A 23525-nucleotide genomic window follows, 5' to 3' on the forward strand; every position below is an offset into this window, starting at 1 on the left:
CATGAATATTTCTTCCATCCTGGAACTTACTCGAACAAGATTCTCTGGTGACCTCATTGAATTGTAATTTTGCAAGCAGAGATTGTATATAATCCAGGTGTTTGATCAATAACAACACGTTGGCAAAATTTGTTCTAATGCCACTCGCTAATTTGCGATTCAAAATGCCGCTGTGTGTTAGTGTCGCTTCTACTGTGTTTCTCGAACAGCATTTGTTTACATTCGTCTGTGCGCTCACGGACACTTTTGGGTTGTAACGATTCTATTGAAGGTCAATGGTATTGTTACAACCCAAAAGTGTCTGTACAACGTGATGCATGGTAAAGGATTTTGTTCAGGATAGAGGAAATTTGACTTTTCACAATGTTTTCGTGTGTTGAGAAACCGGTGTGGTAAAAACAGGGAGGTATTATTCGGTTCTTCTTCTCTCTCTTTCTCTCTCTTTCTCTTTCCCTCTCTCTCTCGTACATAGTTTTTACTTACGACTGCGAGCAGAAATAGAGACTACACTGTGTTCCCTCAAGAACTTTTGTTTATAATTACGTTTTCTCCGAGAATTCATTGTATGAATAATGTTTACAACTTAAAAAAATAAATAAATAACATCCCACAAACACCCACAGCCAAGTCGCAATGCGCGAAATGCTGGGGGACCAGGGAGATTCCCCAACCAACAATCTTGTCCTAACAATCCACCAACCAAAAATGTATTCTGTGTGCATGTGGATGTGTGTGTGTGTGTGTATGTAAATTAAGATCTTCCTCCCCCACCAGTTTTCAGTAATTTCGCACCCTGTGTCGCAACAATTTACTCTTTGAACAGTAACTGACCAATGAAAGTTTTTTTTTCTTTCTTTCAAAAAAAGCCTCGGCAACACTGCCTCAGCATGAGCTACTCTGTTTCCTGACATTTCTGTGGCTCTCGAGAGAAAGAAGGAACTACGGGAGCCGTTGGTCGCGCAACTGAAGAATCTTTTTAATGGCGTTCTGGTGAAAAGCCTCGGCCGCTTTTTTATTGCCAGGAAGGAACGCAATTAGCAGGAGGGCTTAATTAGCGGTTATCAGAGTGACACGTACACGCCGCTGTGCGCGCGCCCCACAAACCAAGCACCCGTTGAGCGGGAAGCCGAACGTGGTTTTCAGAACTGGACTCCCAACCCCTTCAGGCCTTGCATTTATTGGCGGTGAATTTTCTGGGGACTGTTTCGCTAAGGGGTGCCCATCCCCCCCAAGGCCTATGGCGCATCCCCCCAAAATCATGTCTTGCGTCCCCCCCAAATCATATCATTCGCGCCCTTAAACCATATCGTAATCCCCACAAAATATTTAGTTACGACAGCGTGTCTACCGAAAGTAACTTTTTCCTTAGTTTTACTGAACATAATTGATCTGCCCCTCCTCCCTAAACAGTGGTGCCATCACTCAAGACCACCCCTAAAATCGTTCATCATAATCGAGAATATCGCGTGGATCGCACTATAAACTGTAGGTTCAGTCCCGATTAGCCTTAGAGTGCATAAAGTGGACTTAAGACACCAAATCAATCAATCGAGAATATCGCTTGTCTTGTAATGCAGCTTTAGTATAGAAACTTCATATTCATCTCATTCAAGCGCCAACACACATCGTAGCAACAAATTATTGCGAGCGAAGCGAGCAACAGAATTTTTACATCCATTTCTTTGCAGACTTTGAAGAATATTAATTTAATGGGGTATTTAGTCTTTTCCTTTTCCAGCTTTTCCTTTGGCACATTCGGGGTCGAAAACGCGTGGATGTCTTATCGCTAAATACAGTCTCCAAAATGTAATGTTCGAAGTCTCTCTCCACTACAGGAATCCCTTGACAATCTAAGATTTAACACTCTATTAAGAGCTTCCTATCTCCCCCTTTAAATTTAATACTCAATCCTACCTCCAAAATTTCCATGCCAATTTTAGACTTACTGTTAATATTGAGGAGTGGATATTGCCTCCTCCAAAAAATTAATTCTCAGTCTCCACACCAGAATTTCCGCAACATTATAAGACAATAGTAATATACAAGAATTGGATACCCCCTCTATCTAATGCTCAATCCTCCTCTAACTTAAGTACTCGCCATAATCTAAGACCTAGAGTTGGATACTGTCCTCCCCAAAGTTTAATTCAGAATCCCCCTCAGAACCCACGTGTCAATTAAGGCCTAATATGTACGAGTTCGATATCCCCCCCCCCTTTTTCGATAATGCCCTAAACACTTTCATTTCTTCATCTACTGGATTAAATATGGTGCATTTAAGGTGTAAAATTTTTACATATATTTTGGAAAAGATATAAATGTTGAATTTTATATTATTTGAAGGGAAAAAATCCCCTCCAAAAATCTCGATGGCGCAGCCCTGTGGGCACCCCTGGTATCGCTTTTCTGCCACTTTCGGCTAATCGTGACGACGAGGGTAAGTGATGACATGATGAAATTGATGAAGTGACCCTCACAGAGAACACCCATGCCCACGCTGGGATTCGAACCAGTGACCCATGGTGTGGTGGCACGCTGTGCCGCCACGGAGCTCGGCAGGCATGTGTATGTTTACGTCGTTTGTTTGCGCAAATGTAAATTACTGCGAGACAGAGGCGTAGCTAAGGGAAGGGCGAACGAGGGGGGTTACCCCGGATGACAAGAGGGCACAAAACCAATAAAAAGAGTTAGAAAAGAAACGACTTGTCGCTCCGTGAAAGTATTAAGTTAATATTAAGGTCTGGTTGCAAGGAAATAGATTTATAATTTTTTTTGCTCCACTCACAATGCAAACATTTTAAGGTAGCTACTTTTTACTTATTGATATACGTATATATGATTTGTTAATAATTATGTAATATACAAAGTATGAAGTATTCACTATGCACGGGCGATTTAGAAAATTGAAAGTGTTCAAAATCTGAAGTATACTGTTCGGTGATATAATGAAATGATCACGAAGGTGTGTGTGTGTGTTTCGTGATTGGAGTAATATAATCAAAAGGTGTATCTCAAAAATCGCGAGTCCGAGTCCACGAGCTGTGTCGGTTGCTATAAAAATGATGATGATGTTGATGGAGTCTTCAGTGCACACACACACATATAACGTGGTTGGCATAACCAAAAAGTGTATCTCAAAAATCGCGATTTTTAAAGATATGCCTTTATATATAATAGCTGCTTTACTGCTTTTCTCAGTAATAATAATAATGTCAAGCATTATTTTACCATTTTATTAACGACTCTCTGTATATACTGTAGTATTTGTAATCATTATAATACACATGGAAACACTATTAATTACCCAATAGAACAGAGCGATAAGCAAGGCCAAGTATCTACTTTAAACTTCCTTTCACAAAGCAGTTTCGTCTTTAAATGTGAATTGTGAAACATACAATAATTTTGTATACAAAATTGGATAATTTTTGCTACAGATTTCTAAGGAGGTAATTTGTTCGTCGCGTCAATATTAGAAAGAATAGTAAGGAAAATAATAAATAATATCATTACGTACTGCAAGCAAGGGGCAGCGAGTACCATCTTTTTGCTAGGACTCTTGTCACGCGAGGAGAGACAGAACGACCTCGGCAAGTGAACGAAAGGAAACATTGTAGCATTTGTGTGGAGTGACTGGACACGTGCGTGGTTGAATAAACATCTCTCTCTATCTAGTCGGGCAGAATTAACTTGAGAGAAATGGCCGCTCTGTGAATGATGCAACTGCGCTCGAATTGGCTAGAGTGGGGGACTTCCCGCTGTAACGGGCCAATGGAAATTCTAATGCTCGGGCGCGCGAAATGTTGAAAGGACTCACGTGCAGTGACTGGTGAAGCAAGCGAAGCGGCAGTGTTTTCAAATTACGGATTAAACGTAAAGAATAAACTGTTTATCCATTTACTGTGGATGATAGAATACTTATAATGCTTATAATTTTATTAGCATGTCCTCTTAATACAGTGATATTTCCGTTACACAATGTAATTATTTTTCAAATCTCCCATCTCCCGTTGCCAGCTGATTGCCCGTGATTCGAGTGAGAGTCAAGCGTTCGCTGTAGGTTGGTACTCCTGCAGCGGCGCCGGCAGCCATTTGTCTCAAGTTAATTCTGCTGGACTGTAGTTCCCTGTTCCTTTCTCCTGTGTATAACCTTGTCAATCGGCTCCCTCTCTCTTATTCCCTCTGTCTTTCTCATTTCTCTTCCTGTCCTGTCAACCGTCCCTCTATTATTCTTATTCTCTGTCTCTGTCTCTCTCTCTCTCCGATTCCTTTAATCTTTCCTTCGTGTTAATTCTCCGTTCTCTCTCTCTTTTATTTTCTCTGTCTTTCCCCCGTTTCTCTCTTTGTCAATTGTATCTCTGTCTCTCATTTTCTCCCTATGCCTTTCCTCTGTCTATATCGCTGTCAATCACCCATCTCTCTTTATCCTTCCTCTGCTTCTCTCCCTCTCCTCTGTAATTTTCCCCTTCTCTCCCTCTTTCTCTGCTTCTGCGTGCGTCTGTGTGTATCTCCAGGGGCATAATATCAGTCCATGACCTGTTGGAGTAGTTTTTATAAACTCTTTTACCTCGTTAGTATTGTAACTAGAGCAGTGGCTATTCCCAGTAAGTCGTCGAGTTAAATCAACAGAAAAAAACATTTTAGTTAAGAACCGACAGATCAAAGAACTTTGAAGCTGTTAGCATTGATCGGTAGAGATTATGATAGAGATAATCATCACAATCGTTGATTGATTGATTGATTGAGTTAATTTATTTTACTTCGCGTTTTGTGCCTCTTGGCTAATTTGCGAAGATGGGGATGAGTGATGAAATGATGAAATTGATGAATGGACATTCACAAACAACCAAGCCCGACCGGGATTCGAACCCGGGACCCTTGGCGCACAATCGTTGACAAAGTCTCAATGAAAAAGGAAAACATTTAGTGAGAAAAACCAGTAGATTGGCAACATTGCTTCTCGCTTTCTTTGCTTGCTTAATTCCTTTCCTTAGCCGAGGATGTGGAATTAGCACAGGACGTTTCATTCATAATCTTTGCATTCATCTACGGATATTTCATAAGCACGCATTACAATAGTCTAGCGGAGCGATGCACTTACAAAGAAACTCCATGATGAATATTTGATAATTCTTGAAATCGGACGTTTATTATGAACTCGTGTTGTAATGAAATATTATTCTATGGTACCATTACAGTGAAAGCACCAGAGGAGGGGTGTGGGAAGCCTCATCAGTCTGCTCCTCGCAAACAAACAAGGAAGAATAGGTAAATATGCGATATTTTAGTCCGAATATGCTTTTCTATATGGTACATGACTGGCCCTCCCCCAAGAAAATATTCCCGCCCCCTCTACCTTTGTACAGTCACGGACACTTTTGGGTTGTAACGATGGGACTGTTATAAACCAGACGTGTCCGTGACTATACTAATTGTTTCTGGTGCTACACTTTACCTTTAGTAATGGTTTGTTTCTTTGTTTGTTTTATTTGGTGTTTTAAGTCCACTTTATGCACAGTAAGGCTAATTGGGACTGGACCTACAGTTTAAAGTGGGATCCGAATCACTATGTGTCTCCATTGGGTATCGAACATGGGACCTCTTGATTACAAGGCGACGACGCTACCACTGCGCCATCGGGGAGACTCCATTAGCAATTAGCATAATTATATCGTAGGAAATTAATGTCAAAGGTCAATTTAGAAACGTCTATATGTTGTTGATTTTCTCGGGAGTTAACAGATAGCACTGATGTTTTGGACTGTTCTCACCATCATATGTATTTTGGTATATGGTCTGTACCATGTAGATCATCCATATTTGTGTTATGCACAAATCCAATGTTATGCTAAATTAGTGCAAGGTCATGTACAGCCAGAAGCATACACAAAATAAAATTAAGACATTATTATATCTGAAATTTTTATCCAATGGAGAAATATATGGGATACGAAATCAGAGTGTTATTTTTTGGTTATTATAAATGTTGTTATAACGTGTTAGCAAAGAACTCGTTACATTATTGTGAAACAGTAGCTGATTACTTTTGAACGCTGTATATAAAAAGACGTAAAAGAGATCTCACTGTCTTTTATCAGTCTTCCTGTCTCTCTAGCAAGATAAAAGCTTCACTTCCATCTGATTTTCAGTTTATTGCACCATCTTTAGCAATTAGCTGCAGAATAAAATTTCTAAAAGAAAGGGCATGTGTCAACTGTAGCTGAACAGGAAATCACTCAACGTGACGAAATGCCTCTAAAATGGACATTCGCCATGGATTTGTTTTGTGCTGTCCGCAGTCGTACTTCCGGAAACCAACAGAGCAGGAAGTTGCTATAAGCAGAGAGCGGAAACGGGTACATTGGGGGAGAAGAACTGCCTGTTTCGTTGGGTTCAGTTGTGGTGGGACAAGCTGAACGTTTTGCGTCCACTTGGGCGAAAAATCGCAACCGACTTCTTTCGAGACTTTTTTTTAATAACCGTGATTCAATACACCATCCTTCAAGAACGTAGAATTAGGTAAAAGTGTATAATTATTTACGTGAAATTACATCAAACCGAGAGAGCTAGTGGTCATTCGGAACACATTCTGCAAACAATTAGAGTGTGAAGCGGGGGAGTTTCATGCCATGGTGGTAGATGGCAGTAGCCTCGCACAGCTGTTTACTCGTTTGTTCTGAGAGTCTAGTCGTGATGCAAGTTCGCGTCCTGTCTTTTTTCCCCACGAGTGTTGACGTTTGTGAGTGTGGATTCGTTTGTTTTTTTGGGTAAAATGTGGAACGGGGATGTTCGCAATGCTTGTGTTTCAACGCAGCTTGGGAATGGCAGGAAATCAGCCGGTGTAGCGTTCTCTCTTCTTTTCCCGCAGTGCCATGTCGAGTGAGAAACGTTGACGAAAAGTTTTCTGCTAGCCACTGGAAGGGAACCAACGGCCTGCAAATGCATGTGGTGAGTTGCTAATTAAATAATTCAGTTGACCTTTTAATACTTAAGTGCACACCGGCGACTTATGCATTCTGGAAGTCAGAAGTACCAAGTGCTAAATCAACGACAAGTGTCACAACGTTAAGTATAATTCAATTGTGCATTATCCGAAAATGTTATATCGTGCACAAGACATTGGCTAGATAGTGACGAAGTGCACTGCATGGAAGTTTCGTGTCCAGGAAAGCTGTGTTTTTGGTCCATGGATATTTAATTTGTTTTGTCTGTACCATTTTCATGCATTCGTTCGTTATTTATGCTTATGGCTCTGGTTAACCTAAAATAAACTTGAAATGGATCATAAAATATGGAAAATACGAAACTTTTGATGCATCAGACCTCGACGTAACAAACTTCTCAACTAAATGAAACGATTGCTTTATAAAGCAGTTATTATGAATCAGAATTCGTGTGATTTGGCAGTTCTTTGCAATATGCACGAAAAAAAATTGGATGAACGTTATTCACGAACTTACTCTTATTAGATGTTTTTAGTCCTCTTTAAGCACAGTTTAAAGTGGAATCCAAACCACTGTACAATGTGCCTCCATCCGTTAACGAACCCAAAAACTCTCTTCGTTATTAGAACATTTGATGTTATTTAGAAATGTAAAACAGATTTCTCACATTTTAAATAAATTTCTAATTAAGACTCCAAATTTACAAGCTATTGCTGTCTCTAAGTAATATTATTTGATATTTTGACTGGTGGCGTTCTTGGATGCCTCTGACAGTCACCCGGCCCTTCAGTTCAGTGGCGTGCCCGAGAGGGGGTCGTTGTTGTGGGTCATAACCCCCCCCCCCCTTGGCCCAGTATTAATAAAAAATAACAGAACATCAAAGGCAGAAAAGGATGTCAAAATGAGGACTGACTACCAAAAGAATATACATAACCCCTCTCCCCTCTATTCGAAAATCCTGGGCACGCTACTGACTCCACCCGCGCGTATATCTCTGTGCCTAACTGACTATTTCATGCGAGACTGGCTGTATTGGTCACATAGAACCAGTTGAATGGGCCCCGCGCTCGCGGGATCGGAATCCGTTCTGGGGATATATGAAATTTCTAGTGTGTAAAGGGTGAAAATCATGATCTGTTCCACTTCCGCACCGGGATCGAGGGCGAATGCAATATCATAGCTCCAGATTATGTTCTCCGTGAGCACAGCTTCGATTCCTCCTACAGATGTGAGCTGAATTCGACGGAGAAAGCACTGAACAAATACTGTGATTGTGTCTATAGCGAGAGACTTTTCCGACACCTTGTATGGTATAACCTAATCATTTATTTTTAAAACAATTAGGCTACGTTTACACACAAATACATACAACAGCATGCAAAAAGTACTGTTTTCGGAAACTCTTTAAAGGATAATAAACACTTGTCTTTTGGAGTTGTTCATATTTGCTTATTAATTTTCTTAACTCCATGTGCAGTCGTTTACCAGAAAAAAAAGGTGGTAAATTTCTCGTATCGTACAAACGGATTTCTTCAAATTTACAGGAGAAATTACTTACCGAATGCAGTTTATTTATACTTGTGGAATTTCGGGGAAGTTTTTTCTCGCATCGTTCATTGATTTTTGCCGGTAAATCATGTATTTTTCGATATAAATGTGTGACCGATGCACGAAAGCTCTTGCATCCATTTACTTCCAGGTGGATGTAGCCTGTGTGTCATGACGTAATCCCGGTCAGTGTTTCAAAACACGCGTTTTTGTAACTGAAGAAGGTACGTTTCCGCAAATGGTTTGTGGGGCTATGTGTCAATGGTTCGTGGGGCTATGCGAGAATGGTGTGTGGGGCTATGCATATTTTTTTCGAAACCAATTTTTAACTATTGTAACCTATACGTGACCCTACCTAACCTAACCTAACCTTACTGGAAATGGTTCGTGGGGCTATGTATGAATGGTTCGTGGGGCTATGCGTCAATGGTTTGTGGGGCTACGTAGGTATTTTTGGGTGCAGTGGGATGGAAACACTGCATGCCGAGTACGGTAGTGAAACTGTGACCGCCATTTTGCGTCTTACCGAAGGCAAAAAGAAACGAAGAAAACTTACTCAATATGTCACAAATAGAGCTTATTTCCGTGAAATAAGCGAAATGCCACCTTCAGCAATGTTTCTCAATTCAGAATACGCAAGTACGAATATTCAAAATAAATGAACTAGCAAATTTCAGCCGTTTGTCCGATACGAGATATTGACCAAAAAGATTAAAGTAGGGGATTTTTTCGGCACACGCTTTGATTATTTTGCTAATTCCCCAAAATGCCTCCAACTTGTTTTGTTGAAGCCATCATAGTCAGGCACGTATCTGGAAATACATTTCGGGAAGGGGTCCGACTAAGTGCCTCAATAATAATAATAATATAATAAAAATAATTATATTTAATTAAAATTAAATCATATAAATTAAATATGTAAATTAATTAATATTGTATTGTTATTATGTGAATATGTAAAAATATGGTAAAAGAAGAGATATATAACAGCAAGTATTCATTGTCTAGCTTTCCAAAATTTGTATAGAAACAACTGCCCTGGCAAGGAAATTAATATAAAGTAGATAAAGAATTGAAAATGTATTTAATAATAAAAGAAAGGAGTTAGAACTAATTGACGAAAAGTAAAGTTTTTGATTAATATTTTATGCATATTATCATAAGTAGTAGTGTGCATAAATCTTTGGAACAATCCTTCAAAGCCATATAATCCCAACTCCTTGCCTTCCAATAAGTTAGTGGATTATTAAAAAGAAATGCTAAACAATTATATTTTGATTACTATTTAATTTTAGTACTTGATAAGTCTTCTGGGGGGCAAACCCTCTGCACCGTTCCCCTCTATAGACCTTGATCATAGTGTATTGTCATGTACCAGTGTTGATGTACGTACTTAACAATTGTCTACGCCTATCACAAGTGGCGGCGATTGGGTTCCAAAACTGGGGGGTAGAGGCAAGAACAGTTTACTTTTCCTTGCTACATAAGGTTTAGCATAGTTTCGGAGCAAAAGTGGCGAAAAGTGAGGGGGGAAACCGCCCCCCCTTCTAATCGCAGCAACTGATTTTCTCCTTCTCGGTCTCCTCTCAGGCAGCATGAGCCACCCCTGTAGCAGAATGCGTTGAGCAGTCGACTCATCATCTCGCAACCGTAGGTTATTGGTTCGACTCCCGGACTGGACGTTATTGCTTGCGAGTGTCCCTCCCTGGTGAAGCAGAAAATCTACTTTTTAAGAATAGATCAAGCAAATTGTTTGATGGTGCTGACTTTTCTAGCACAAGATCTTCTATGGGGGTTTTCATTACCTATATTAAACGTACACGTCTGTCAACATGTATTCTACTAGTCGCTGGGGTTTTGTTTTATAGTTGGCACCACTGCTTTCATATGTATTTCTGTGGAAACAGAGGGATGCACAAGTATTGTTCAGCAAATAGCCTATTCAGTGACTGCGATTAGGGGGGGGGGGCAGTTGTCCCCAACATTTTGCCACTCTTGCTCCCGAACCATGCTAAACCTTATATATCAAGGGAAAGCAAACTGTTCTTGCCCTCCCCCCCCCCCCCAAGCTACAACAATGTAACAGAATTGACAGTTTTCAGTTGCTACTAGTTCAATAATAATAAGGCAAATGTAATGTATTTAAGAATCAAACTTTTAGATTCGTTAATTTACCACTTTGACAGAAATAACCTGTATTACGTTTATCTTGTTCCTCAAAATAGATACAATTACAGTATTTTAATAATGATTCGACATGGTATCTAAATCTGATTTGTAAGTAATTCTCAGTTATGTGTATTATTTCCTCTTCATATTGACATACGTATAACTCAGGTTCAAATGTAATTAAAATAGCTTCTTCGTTTCTGCAAATTACATGCTTGAACGGTGCCATTTCCTTGGTCGCTTGCGGTCTGAAGGGGAAATCATGATTAAATTGGTGGAGATTTTCTTCCCACCCCATCTGGGATGACCCAGAGCTACCAGCCATGATGCCTGTCACTGCCACCTGCAATGGTTGGGTCACTCCTGATGCATGAAGGGAGGAGATAAGCCTTGCGTGAGAGCCTTCCATATCTGTTGCCACCTCAGACAATTTTCCTCTAAAGTGAAATGTTACGCTTATAGATAAATGGGTTTATTTCTGTGGAGAATGCATTTGCCCTCCTTTATCCGCTTTTCCAAGAAGCATTCTAATGTATCCTTCTTCCTATAAGGTGTTACGCAAGCACAGGCGCTTCAAGGTTACAATTCTGTCCCCTACCCTGTACCATTTCTCTCCCTTCTTTCTAAAGCCCGCACCACACGGAACTGGATTACCAGTAGGTATGCCCTAGTTGACGCAGGACTGGCTACCAATTTGCTAGTTTTCGCCTCACACGATACTTATCAGCGTACTTGTCGATAGACTTTTGTTCCCATACGAGGGAAGTTGTAATGGCGGCCGCGTGAGATGTAAACAATGTACCACTTCACATTTTTAAAACTGTTCAACCGAGAGGAATAACGTATCGTATAAAACGTTATTAGATACAAAACAATGGCGCTGCTTAAATACATACTTTACAACGTTTACTGTACACGTATGGAAGAATATTTTAGTTGTTTCAAATGTAAACACCGTGCACTCAGCATAGATGGTGTAACTCAACGCGCCTTTCATGCTGTATACGTTATACATTGCTGGAGTAACACTCGGAAACCACAGACAAAAACGCTCCTTTGCACACTCACAGATTATCTTCACATGGCGAAACTTTGCTCTGATTGGCTGTTCCACAGAATCCAGTCGAGGAAAGCAAGTAGCAATTAGAACATGTCCTATTCCTCCAAACCAGTCAAGCAGTCAGCCAGGCGGCCATGATTGCTACCTAGAAAGTTAGTTCAGCGCCAACTAGGGCACTCCTACTAGAAATCCAGTTCCGTGTGATAGGGGCTTTACTCTCTTCCGAACACTGAGTCCTGGATGCAGGGTTGCCAGTAGGATAATAATGATTCTTACTAGATCCATCTATTTCTATTCCGTCCAAATTTAAGTAAACAACCACACTTTGTGGCTGCGAAATGACAGCTATTAAATCGTAAACATTATTGCACGGCTAGATCTTTTGCCCAAATGAATTCTGGCGCTTCGCAGTCACTTTAGCACAGTGTATTAAAGTCAGTGGTGGTAACTCAGTCGCTGGCATGCAGTATGCTGCACTGAGTGGTGCTAATCTTAATATTTTGAACGATTCTTTAATTCTGTATTTGTTAAGAGTCAGAGTTCAAGAATCTTGACCTTGAGAATCCGGTGACAAGTTTCATGGCATCACTTCCCTTGTAAAATAAATAACAGTTTAAAATTATGTATTTCACACACAAATTTTATTTGCCACAGTAATTTTCGTTATTAATTTTAAGGGATTGTTACAAATAAGACTGTACATGTCATTGCAGAGACGCGACAACCTAAGTGTTTTTTGAGAAGGCAGCACTGTAATTTTTGTGAAGGAAAATGCCGTGTTTCCAACTGAAAAAAATTGCTTTGCTTACCTACGACATGGACCTTTGGTAGATAAGATTATTATTACTCAGAAAGCTTCAAGGAGTGGTAGTTTACTGACGACTAAAATGGAAGGCAAATTATAACTGCATTTGTATCATGTATTTTCGTTTTTTAACGTCACTTCAGTGCCTCTTTAGGTGAAATATAACAAACAGAACATCCATTGCCTGGATGTGGCTAGCTAGAACCCTTGGAAGTGAGAAAGAAAGGCATGAAAAAAGGGTTTAAAAAATGAATGTATGAACCTTCACGTCCCTCTCCGGTGGCGTAGTTACAGAGGCCTTGTAATCAAGGGGTTTCTGGTTCGATAGCCGGTGGAAATACATATGGTTCGGATCTCACTTTAAACTGTAGGTCCAATCACGATTAGCCTATGTGTGCATAAAGTAGACTTAAAACTCAACAACAATAACAACATGAACCTTCACGTGGTAAAAATTTAAGCAGCAAAAGTAGAACACTTTGAATCCTCAACATATGCTGATGATACATTTGTTAGCATATTTCTGAAAAATTCCAGATGGTGTATTCCTGAGTTTTCGTCACTTGAACATGAAAGAAAATGATAATGCAAGTAAGATCTCCACCATGTGGGTAGTATGAGTCACTGTCGCTCGTGGGGTAGAAGCTGTGCACAGCCTCTCAGGTCACAAGTGAGGGATATCGTATGTCAATTCTCCTCCCCAGGGTTTTTTTATTTTTATTTTACCCCGGAGCAGTGCGTTGAAAACTGCGATGCCTAATCGTGACCTTGGTTTTTTGTTACAGACAACCACTACCCCAAAGCGTTAAATTTCAATTCCATAACAACACATATTTTTACGGACCAAACCTTGTGAATATTGACACGCTTTCGTTAAGCAAATGGGACATTCACGTTGTTTCCAATTTTAGCGGTTTGAATATTGAAGATCTGTACATTTACGTTCCAAACAGGGTTTCACGACTCCATGCTAAAGTTTGTGCAAAATTTGTGAAAAACATAATCAAGACAACTGAGCAGTTTCCCGAACTCTGCAACGACTCGGCTGACGTTTCGACAGGAAAGGGATGGATCCCGCTAGAGTGCGCGTCAAATCTCCTGCATATGGCGACAGCCAATAGCAGTGCACTGCAGCGGTATATGATAAAACTAGAAAGTACAATAACTGGTTTATAATGGGTATCGATGTGCTGACTGTGAACTTTAGTCTCATAAGGCGACAATAATTAGGACTTTGCAGACTTCACGGTACTGGGGTACACTGGCGTACGCATAGGGCGAGCTGGGGAGGGGGGGGCTACAGTCCACTCCGAAATTTTGAGAAAATCAACATTTGCAAACAAAAACAGTGAAGAACTCGAGAAAACCCAGAGTGGATGAGGCAAATCTCCATAAATTGACCTCCGATTGCCAATTTTTAAAGTGGAAATTTCCAAATATAGGAAATATCTTATTGTGTATGCCGCTCCTATATAAAACAGCTATGTACCATCCACCTTTAAAATTTCAGATTTTCCCGAGAAAAAAATTGCGTACGCCAGGGTTGGGTACGAGTTAGAGCCCCCGCCACCTTCAGTCAAACTATTGGTTTCACTATAATCCTTTATTCTAACCATTGGTAACTGTACGTACTATTATGAAAGATAAAAGTTGTCTAATGATGGAAACTGGGCCATTATTCAGACTATAACATTCCCTGCTCCCTGGTTCGATTTGTGTTTAGCTTTTAGTGTGTTTTGGATTTTCTTTGTAGATGCGAAAATCTTTAACTGTGACGCGCACATGCTTTTGCTTGCATTAAAGTTTACCTTTTCACATAAACGAGAAATTGACATATCACCCTAAAACACACGCATGTATCTGCATTTAATACCACTACATACAAAAAGAAACGTTGGGCGGCTCTTCATATTGTCCACCAAAGATTGAAAAGAGAAAAAAACCTTTGAGCATATGGCTTTCCTTGCTTCCTCTGACATCTGAAGGATTTCGGTTTTGTATATGTAATGATAGTACGTACTTTCAGTGCTTGAAGAGTATCATTAGGTACAGCTAATTATATAACTAATAAATGATTTGTCAAATGTTTCACAAATATTTCAAAGTTGGACTTCTTACGAGTTGATCGGGAACCATCTCAACTGTTTTTTTAATTATTTTTTTTTATAAATACAACGCCCTACAGATGTCTTGAGTAAATACCAAATACGTGGCTTCTAAAAGACATTGGATATGGTACACATCTGCCTTAAATTGTTTAAAGATATTTTTATGCGTATCTATGTCATTTTAAAATTAGATTGAACTGAACTGAAGTGGAAATCTGATATATTCAATAATGTGGTTTCTATGTTCAGTGGGTGGGAGATGATTATTCCTGGTTGGGCTGGCTCAAGATCCTCCTCACCCCCTTTAATCTTAACCAGCATTATAATAAATAGATAGATGTATCTTTGTTCGCAATTTTCACATTTCGAACTCCACATTTCTGTTAAATCTAAATAAGCCCAGAACGAGGTCCAGAGCTTTGTTTCAGAATTGTTTTCTGTTTTTAAAATCTTGTTGTTTTTTTGGTTTTTTAAGAAATACAAATTTTAAGAAAATAAAAAAAAATGTTTATGCAAATTTTGCATTAAATAACAGGACATTCGTGTGTGCTGTTCTAAAATAGAATATTTCCCATGGCTTCACATTATACCTAGGTATCAAGGACGTATTTAGGGGGATCCGGGGGTTCGAACCCCCACCCCTCGAAAGACTTACTAAGTAGTAAAAGTAAATAATCAAAATATAATTGATTAGCATTTGGAGGAAAAAACAATCAAAGTCCACTTTTGGTGAAAATTGAGATTATGATACCATGGTATTGTAGGGGTGGTGTACTACAACCTCACATGCCTAATTTTATGATAACACTTAACTCCTTCACAAATCAGCATTGAAAAATCCATTATCTCCTTCATTCCGTAGCATTTACAAAACTTCAAACGGCATTCCTGTAAAAAGTTAGAAAGTGGACTTTGATTGTTTTCCCCCTATCCTTCATTTGTTATATAATCAATGATTCCGCTGAACTTATTGGAAGGCAAGGAATTTGGCTCATAGGGCTTTGAAGGGTTGCTAAGATTTATCAATGCACACAAGTAATGATAATATCCTTAAAATATTAATCAGGAACTTTACTTCTCGTTAATTGGATCTAACTCCTTGTTTGTTATTCAATAAATATTCTATTCTTTTTCTATTTGACATTAAATTCCTTGCCAGAGCAGTTGTCTTTATGCAAATCTTGGATATCTTAACTACACGTAAGCTAGATAATGAATATGTGCCATTATATCTCTATTATTTACTATCTTTACCTATTCATGTAATAACAACAATACAATATTAATTAATTTACATATTTAATTAAATATAATTATTAGTTATTTACTACTGTTATTATTATTATTATTATTGCGACACTTGGTTGGACCTCCCAAAATGTATTTCTAGGTGCAGTAGTATGTGTGTTTTTATATATATATATATATATATATATATATATATATATATATATATATATATATGGGAGGCTGAATTTTGTACCCCCCACCAAATGAAAAACTTTCCTCCGCCACTGAACACGAGTGAGTGGGGCGACAATTAAAAATGAAAGGGTCTTCCTTCCTGAGTAGGTATAGTGACATTTTACTGGTACGAGTTGAAAAATGAAGTTACCGGCCACTGCGAAAGTTAAATCCACCGAGAGAACAGGCAAACACTTGGCTTCGGTCGTGTTTGCTCATTACGAATTGCAAGAGTGACATTACGCATCAGTGTTAGTAACATTTTATGTACGACAGTTAGGTTGTTTGCAGCGACCTCTTTAATGCAGGTCCACCGCTAATTGCCCTGGCAATATTGTCTCAAAGAGATGTAATTCACGGTTCAGTTGCAGGACTTATGAGGATGACTTTAACGGCAGATAAGTAGCGGCAGCAGTAGTCATTGTTGCATAACGTTTGCAAAATATGCTTTCCGGTAGTTAGTTGGCAACTAGCAATATTGCCAACTTGTTTCTTTTGGTACCAAATATAGCAAAATGATGTAAATTGCAATCGGCACACCAGCACTGCGGCTAATTGCACCCTTATCTTATCTTATTTATTTATTTCGTCTTATTTTACATAGCAAAGTTAGGGCTGTGGAGCCTTTTCTTCCACTTCACCATGTTTACACAACTTTTTAATATGGAAGTTAGTAGTCTACATTGAAATATTAAAAGAAAGAAAACGCAATATAAAAATTACAAAGGAATAAAAAAATACAAACAATGAATTACATGTAAGAACAGGAATGTAACCTACACACACACACACACACACACACACACACACACACACAACCCCCCCCCACAAAAAACACATTCTCGCCCTTACACATACACACGTACAAGCAAATACATAACATCACGCTTAAACATAGTCCAACACTGTATACATTAACGATAATTTATCTTAAATATTACATATAATCATCTTTTTGTGTCTTACTTTCTTCTATCATTCTCTGCACCTGCTACTTAGTTTGGGAAGTCAAATACTTAATTTTTATTATTTAATAGATGTAATTTTAACAGTTTTTTGAGTGTCACAATTGAGGAAGACATATGAATTTAGGTGCGTAGGCAAGATCTCTTAGCAGAAACACAACTAATATAATCGATTAATTTGGTGTTTTAATTCCACTTTATGCACAGTAAGGCTAATCGTGACTGGACATACAGTTTAAAGTGGGATCGGAACCACTATGTGCCTCCCCCGGGTGTCGAACCCGAGACCCCTTGATTACAAGGCGACGACGACTACTAATATAATCAGTAGATTTAAACAAAAGTGAATTTTGGTAATGTAGTACTTACAGAGAACAAATTAAAACATTGAAAAATTGTCAAGTGGCACTCTGCACACCGAGCCTTACTGTCCTGTTAGCATGCAGTTTCTAGAATAGGGTGACCAGACGTTCTGGTTTTAGCAGGACAGTCCTTTTCTTTAGGGTCATGTCCTGCGGTCTGCGATGCTACTCCTTCGAGGACTGTGTTCACTAATGGCAAATAATTACATCATTACTGTCTTTAAAATACAGCAGAAGGTAGGATTTAGTTTTTTTCTGTTACTGTGCGATTGCAACGCTGCCGAGAGAAACGCACCGTGCATTCTTAGGAAGCATTCAATTGTTGGTATGCCACGAGAAACAGGATAATATCTAAAACAAACCACCGTTTCTTATTGGAAGCGGGTGTGTGGGTATATTTTTAATTAATTAAGAAGAAAATATTTTTGTAAACAACACAGATACAAAAGGCAATAGAAATGTGTTTGCACGGTACACTGTACGGTGTTGTCATTTGGTAAGCAATGGGTAATTAATATCAATATGTTTTTATACAGGGTTGCCATACGTTCTCTTTTCCCCGGACATGTCGTCTTTTTATGTAATAAAAAAGGCGTCCCGGTGGATTTTATTTTCCGAGTGAAAGTACCCGGGTTTTCTACAAATCCTTGATAAAAGAGTTCAAAAGTTAACAATACGCACAGCAAGTTTCATTGTTGGCAAATTCCAATAGTAATTGTGTTTAGAAGTGATTTAGTTCTCGATGTTCCATGCACTTGAAGCAGGGATGCCCACGGAGGGGGGGGGGCGGGGATTCATAACCCGCCTGCGTCATGGGAATTTTTGGGGGGACAACATTTTAGAGTTTAGCTACCAATTCTAAATATCTTCACACAAAAATGGGGGAGGTTGTTTCTTTGATTGACTTATTGTTGATTTTTAGTTTAGGTTATTAGTTTTTCTTCCTACCAGTGGGTGATCGCGGCAATTGGGTTGAAATTGTTACGTACCCAATAGGACCAAGTAAGATGAATAGTTTGCCAAAGAAGAATAGAGATGGCAGCACCAGGCGTGCAAGGTTAAGAATTGGCATAATATATGTGAATAACTTTATAAATAAGAACAAAGCAAATTGGAAAGATGAAAAACAATAGAATATTTTATAAGAAGACAAAGAATAAATATGAAAGAAGTAAATTAATATATATATTTTATAAATCAAATCAGTGATCACATGTAAGTTAATATGAAAATTAAGGAAGTCAAAGCACTGATACAAGTTAGCGTCTTTGAACAGATATTGCATCTGTTTGGTTGATTTACCATTCCCGTAGGGGAAATTTTGTTTACATCAGTGGCGAGCGCGTTCTGATCGACGCCCCACAGCACTTTTTGGTTGCGCAGTTTAACTGTAGCACCTACTTGGATGCGCATGTCAATCGGCTGCACCAAGTATACACTCTGTTGTACCTAGTTAGTGGTGGCTCGTTCCAATTGCAGCCCCAAGGGAGGATATTAGTATTATTCCCAAAGCTTGGAGGAAAAAGTTGGAAAAGGATAAAGGAATTCGTTAAATAGTCAAAACATAAATAAATTGAAATCCAGAGGGAAGTTCACAAAGGAGACAAGAAGGAAGTCCAGATCCAGACCGTCCATTGAGAAGGAAGTCCAGATCCAGACCGTCCATATTGAGAAGGAAGTTCCGATCCAGACCGCCCATTGAGAAGGAAGTCCCGATCCAGATCCTCCATATTGAGAAGGAAGTCCAGATCCAGACCGTCCATTGAGAAGGAAGTCCCGATCCAGATCTGCCCATTACGAAGGAAGTCCAGATAGAAGAATATACAAATAGAGAAAATAAAATAATAAAAAGCATAGAAGAAAGTAGGTTATCATGTAAATATTCTCACTCCATGTATCCTGTGTTTAAATAATATATTCGTTTAAACGTCTCCATTGGAAGGCATCCTGTCTGGTTTCGTTGTCTACAAAGAACCCTACCCTGTAGATAAGCTAGCTGAGTTTTAAGTTTAAGGTTTATGTACCTTTGCACCAAATGAAGGTAGCATAAATAAATGGCGCCCAACGTGGGGCTAGAGAATTAGGAACCAGACAGCGAAGAGAGAAAGAATAATTGAAAATGGAGGAAAAGGATAAAGATGGAAATGAGAATGGAGAAGCTACAATGAAGGAAGACGGAGAAAAAAGGGAAACTTTCATTTGTTGCTGAGAGGAAGGAAACAAGGAAGAAATTATTTTCTGTGTCACATGTAAGGAAATGAAACATTGGACGTGCGAAGGAATAAGAAAGGAGAAATACATAGCAATAAGTAAAAGGGAAGAAGATTATACATGTAAGGAATGCAAGAAGGAAAAGCTAAAAGAAAAGCAGAAGAAGACAGAAGAAATAAACTTGATGGAAATGTTCCAAAAGCTGGCAATGCAGATAAATGAAAATAACAAGGAAGTGAAAGAAAAGTTAGAAGAAAATAACAAGGAAGTGAAAGAAAAGTTAGAAGAAGTAAGAAATGAAAGCAAGAAAATGTACGAGAAAATAACCGAGACATGTGAAGAAAATAGAAGATCATTGGAAAAGAAGATAGAAGAAACAACACTGCTAATTGAAAACAAAAGCGTGGATATAAATAGGAAGATCGAGGAAGAAGTTTCAAAACTTAGAGAGGAGAATATACACAGAACCAACAGTATGGAAAGAAAAATTGTTGAAAATAAATCGCAAATAGAAGCAGTAACTTCTAGAGTAGATGCAAATGAAGACAAGATAGAAGAAGCAAAGATTCTGATAGAAGATAGAAGCTGGACGATGAAAGAGGAAAGTTCCAATGACGAGCATGACAGCAAGATAGACGAAGAAGCTATAAAGTTAAGCGAAGGAAACAAAGAAGAGACAGATAAGAAAATAGAAGAAGAAGAAAGAGGAATAGCAAGGGATGAAAAATTTACTTTTGAATGTAATGATGAAGAAATCCAGGTCGAAATGAAGATGAAAGAAGAAATTTCCAGTGACGAGTCTCTGACGGAGGAAGAAAAGAAGCATACACATAACCGAAGATGTAAACAAAGAAGAAAGAAAAGTAAAATGAAATTTAGATATATTCACGTAAAGACGTGGAAGAAGAAGAAGAGAAAGAAATTAAAAATAGAAAGGAACCTGAAGAAAGTTAAGAACATGCAAAGAAGGGTCGACATAGATCAAATGGATTTTGATGCTACTTCGCCAAAGAGAAGGAAGAAGAAGACGAGACGGAAAAGACAAGGAGAGCATGCATTTGATGAAGATGTAGAACGTAAGAAGAAATCTTGGCAGAAACCAGATTGGAAGAAGAGAGAATTGAAAGTAATTTCTTTACTGGAAGAGAGTTGGAAGAGGAGGAAGAAGGATCTTGAGAAGAATAGAAAAGAAAATATAAGAAAGAGAAGAAAAAGAGGAAGAGAAAAAGAAAACAAGATAGTGACAAGCAACGGGTATCTGAAAGAATCGGAAGGAACAAATAAAACTGACTAGTGCAAAGTAAGGAGATGTTTTGATTTACAGACTGGCAAGCGTTTCTAGAATTATTAAAGTTGTATGAAAAGTTCTAGTTCACCAGAAGAAAAATTCTTGGAATTATTAGTTTGGGCAAATAGTAATGATCTATTTGAAAGAATAAAATTTTAGTTCTTTAATGTTAGTTCCTGTAAAAAGATATATAGATATGATAGTCATCGTTGGAGGAAAATCTATTCTGCAAGTGATATCTTAAGAAAGAATAATAAGTGCTAATTTATATCACCACTCCATCGAACAATGAGACTGATAGTGAAAGATCAAACCTGTAAAAGAAGAGATGCCAAAGAAAGTAATATGGAAAATGGATGTAAACTTTTCAATTGTACGAACAGAAGAGAGAAAGAAGAGAACAGTTAGGCATAGAAGGAAGTCAATGACGAAGAAAACTCTCAGGAAAAGGAGAAGAAAATATGAAAGAAGATCGAATAGTATCAGTAAAACATATTCTTTGTAAGCTTAGACGATTAAAAGTCATCGTGTATTTAGAAAAGTGCAAATGAAACGGGTTGTAATCCCAGAAGTTAAAGAAGTATCGGTTGTATTCCGAGAATGGGTTGTAATCACAGAAAATAAATATATCTAGATACATGCTGATATGAAATTAAGGCTGATGTGAAGAATTGTTGTAGCTGATAGAAACACTTAGATGGTCAACTTAGAGAAGAGAGAGAGTTCTTTGAAACGGAAAAATCTGAGCTAACTGATAATCTGTAGAGAGATTGCTGAAAGAAGAAAAGGGTGAAACGAAAATTACTATTTTTGCAGGACATCGTCAAGTAAAGACTATCTTGGAGAGAACAGACGAGCAGACTTGCAGGAGATGAACTATTGAAGAATTATATTTTGTATCTAGAAATAACTTAAGATGTCACGAATATTTCCGGAACGGTGAAAAGATATCTAGGAACGAAAATAGAAAGAAGAGATAAATCGAGAGATGAGGAAAAAATGCTGCATGCCAGGAGATATAATTTCACAGTGAAAGTGAAAAGTAATGTAAGCAGTAGAAATGTAGGCCCATACGAAGTGATAAGTACTTTTAGAAATACAGTTCTTCTAAAGCATATAAAAACAGATGTAGAAAGGAGAGAGAATTTATACAACATTAGAAGATATAATTGTACAGAAGAGAAGAAAGAAAGCGTCAAGAAGAAATAATAGACTTGTACATATATAATTTGAAAAAAAAATGTATCTGCATATATATATATATATATTACGACAAATTTTTTTTATGGCCAACGGGGGGAATATTGTGTTACGTACCCAATAGGACCAAGTAAGATGAATAGTTTGCCAAAGAAGAATAGAGATGGCAGCACCAGGCGTGCAAGGTTAAGAATTGGCATAATATATGTGAATAACTTTATAAATAAGAACAAAGCAAATTGGAAAGATGAAAAACAATAGAATATTTTATAAGAAGACAAAGAATAAATATGAAAGAAGTAAATTAATATATATATTTTATAAATCAAATCAGTGATCACATGTAAGTTAATATGAAAATTAAGGAAGTCAAAGCACTGATACAAGTTAGCGTCTTTGAACAGATATTGCATCTGTTTGGTTGATTTACCATTCCCGTAGGGGAAATTTTGTTTACATCAGTGGCGAGCGCGTTCTGATCGACGCCCCACAGCACTTTTTGGTTGCGCAGTTTAACTGTAGCACCTACTTGGATGCGCATGTCAATCGGCTGCACCAAGTATACACTCTGTTGTACCTAGTTAGTGGTGGCTCGTTCCAATTGCAGCCCCAAGGGAGGATATTAGCAGTAGCGGCTCGTGCCTAAAATAACAGGTGAAGAAGTATATTTATAGGCAATGAAAACAAATAGTAAGTGCCAGTGCCCCCCCCCCCAATTTAAAACGTCTTTTTTGTCTTCATCCGTCCATCTGGAAAATGATGTCTGCAACAAATTACACACTAAGTCATTTACTGCGTTCATTGTAGAAACCACAGCTCAACACATGAACACAACACACGATAGGAAACGCGAAACACACACGCGGAACAAGATCTCGCGAGAACGCGAAGATTTTGCCACAAGCACTGGATGCGATGTTTTCTCCGACGAGAGAACTGCTTCATCTAGAAGGCGACACCCGTTCAAGGCCAACGCTAGGTGACGTCACCGTTGCCATGACAACCGGCTAAGTTTTCAGCAACCTAGCGGTGTTTGCTCTTGGGTTGGGACGAACTCAATACGTGCGTAGCGCCGAGCGGCGTGTTATTTGAGTATTATCGTGTGCGTTCTGCTGGGAAATAGTTAGATTTAACAAGCTAATGAAAAATGTCAATATTAATTTGAAAATTAGGTGAAAACATCTGCACTTGTTGCACTTGGCCAGCCGCCACTGGATATTAGTATTATTCCCAAAGCTTGGAGGAAAAAGTTGGAAAAGGATAAAGGAATTCGTTAAATAGTCAAAACATAAATAAATTGAAATCCAGAGGTAAGTTCACAAAGGAGACAAGAAGGAAGTCCAGATCCAGACCGTCCATTGAGAAGGAAGTCCAGATCCAGACCGTCCATATTGAGAAGGA

General features: G+C 38.5%; 1 protein-coding gene across 3 annotated transcripts in view; it reads left to right on the forward strand.

The window, feature by feature from the left end:
- Positions 1-23525, forward strand: part of LOC145999057 (uncharacterized) — a 63474-nt gene that overhangs the window by 18241 nt on the left and 21708 nt on the right. The window contains exon 1 of one of the 3 annotated variants that reach the window (XM_083136005.1): positions 6382-6948. The exons of the other annotated variants lie outside the window; for them this stretch is intronic. The gene's annotated coding sequence lies outside the window, so the exon portion shown is untranslated. Of the gene's footprint in view, positions 1-6381; positions 6949-23525 lie in introns of those variants that run through there. 3 annotated transcript variants of the gene reach the window in all.

This window comes from Lepisma saccharinum, chromosome 14 (genome assembly GCF_977018435.1).
Source record: "Lepisma saccharinum chromosome 14, izLepSacc3.1, whole genome shotgun sequence".
NCBI classification, from domain to species: domain Eukaryota; kingdom Metazoa; phylum Arthropoda; class Insecta; order Zygentoma; family Lepismatidae; genus Lepisma; species Lepisma saccharinum.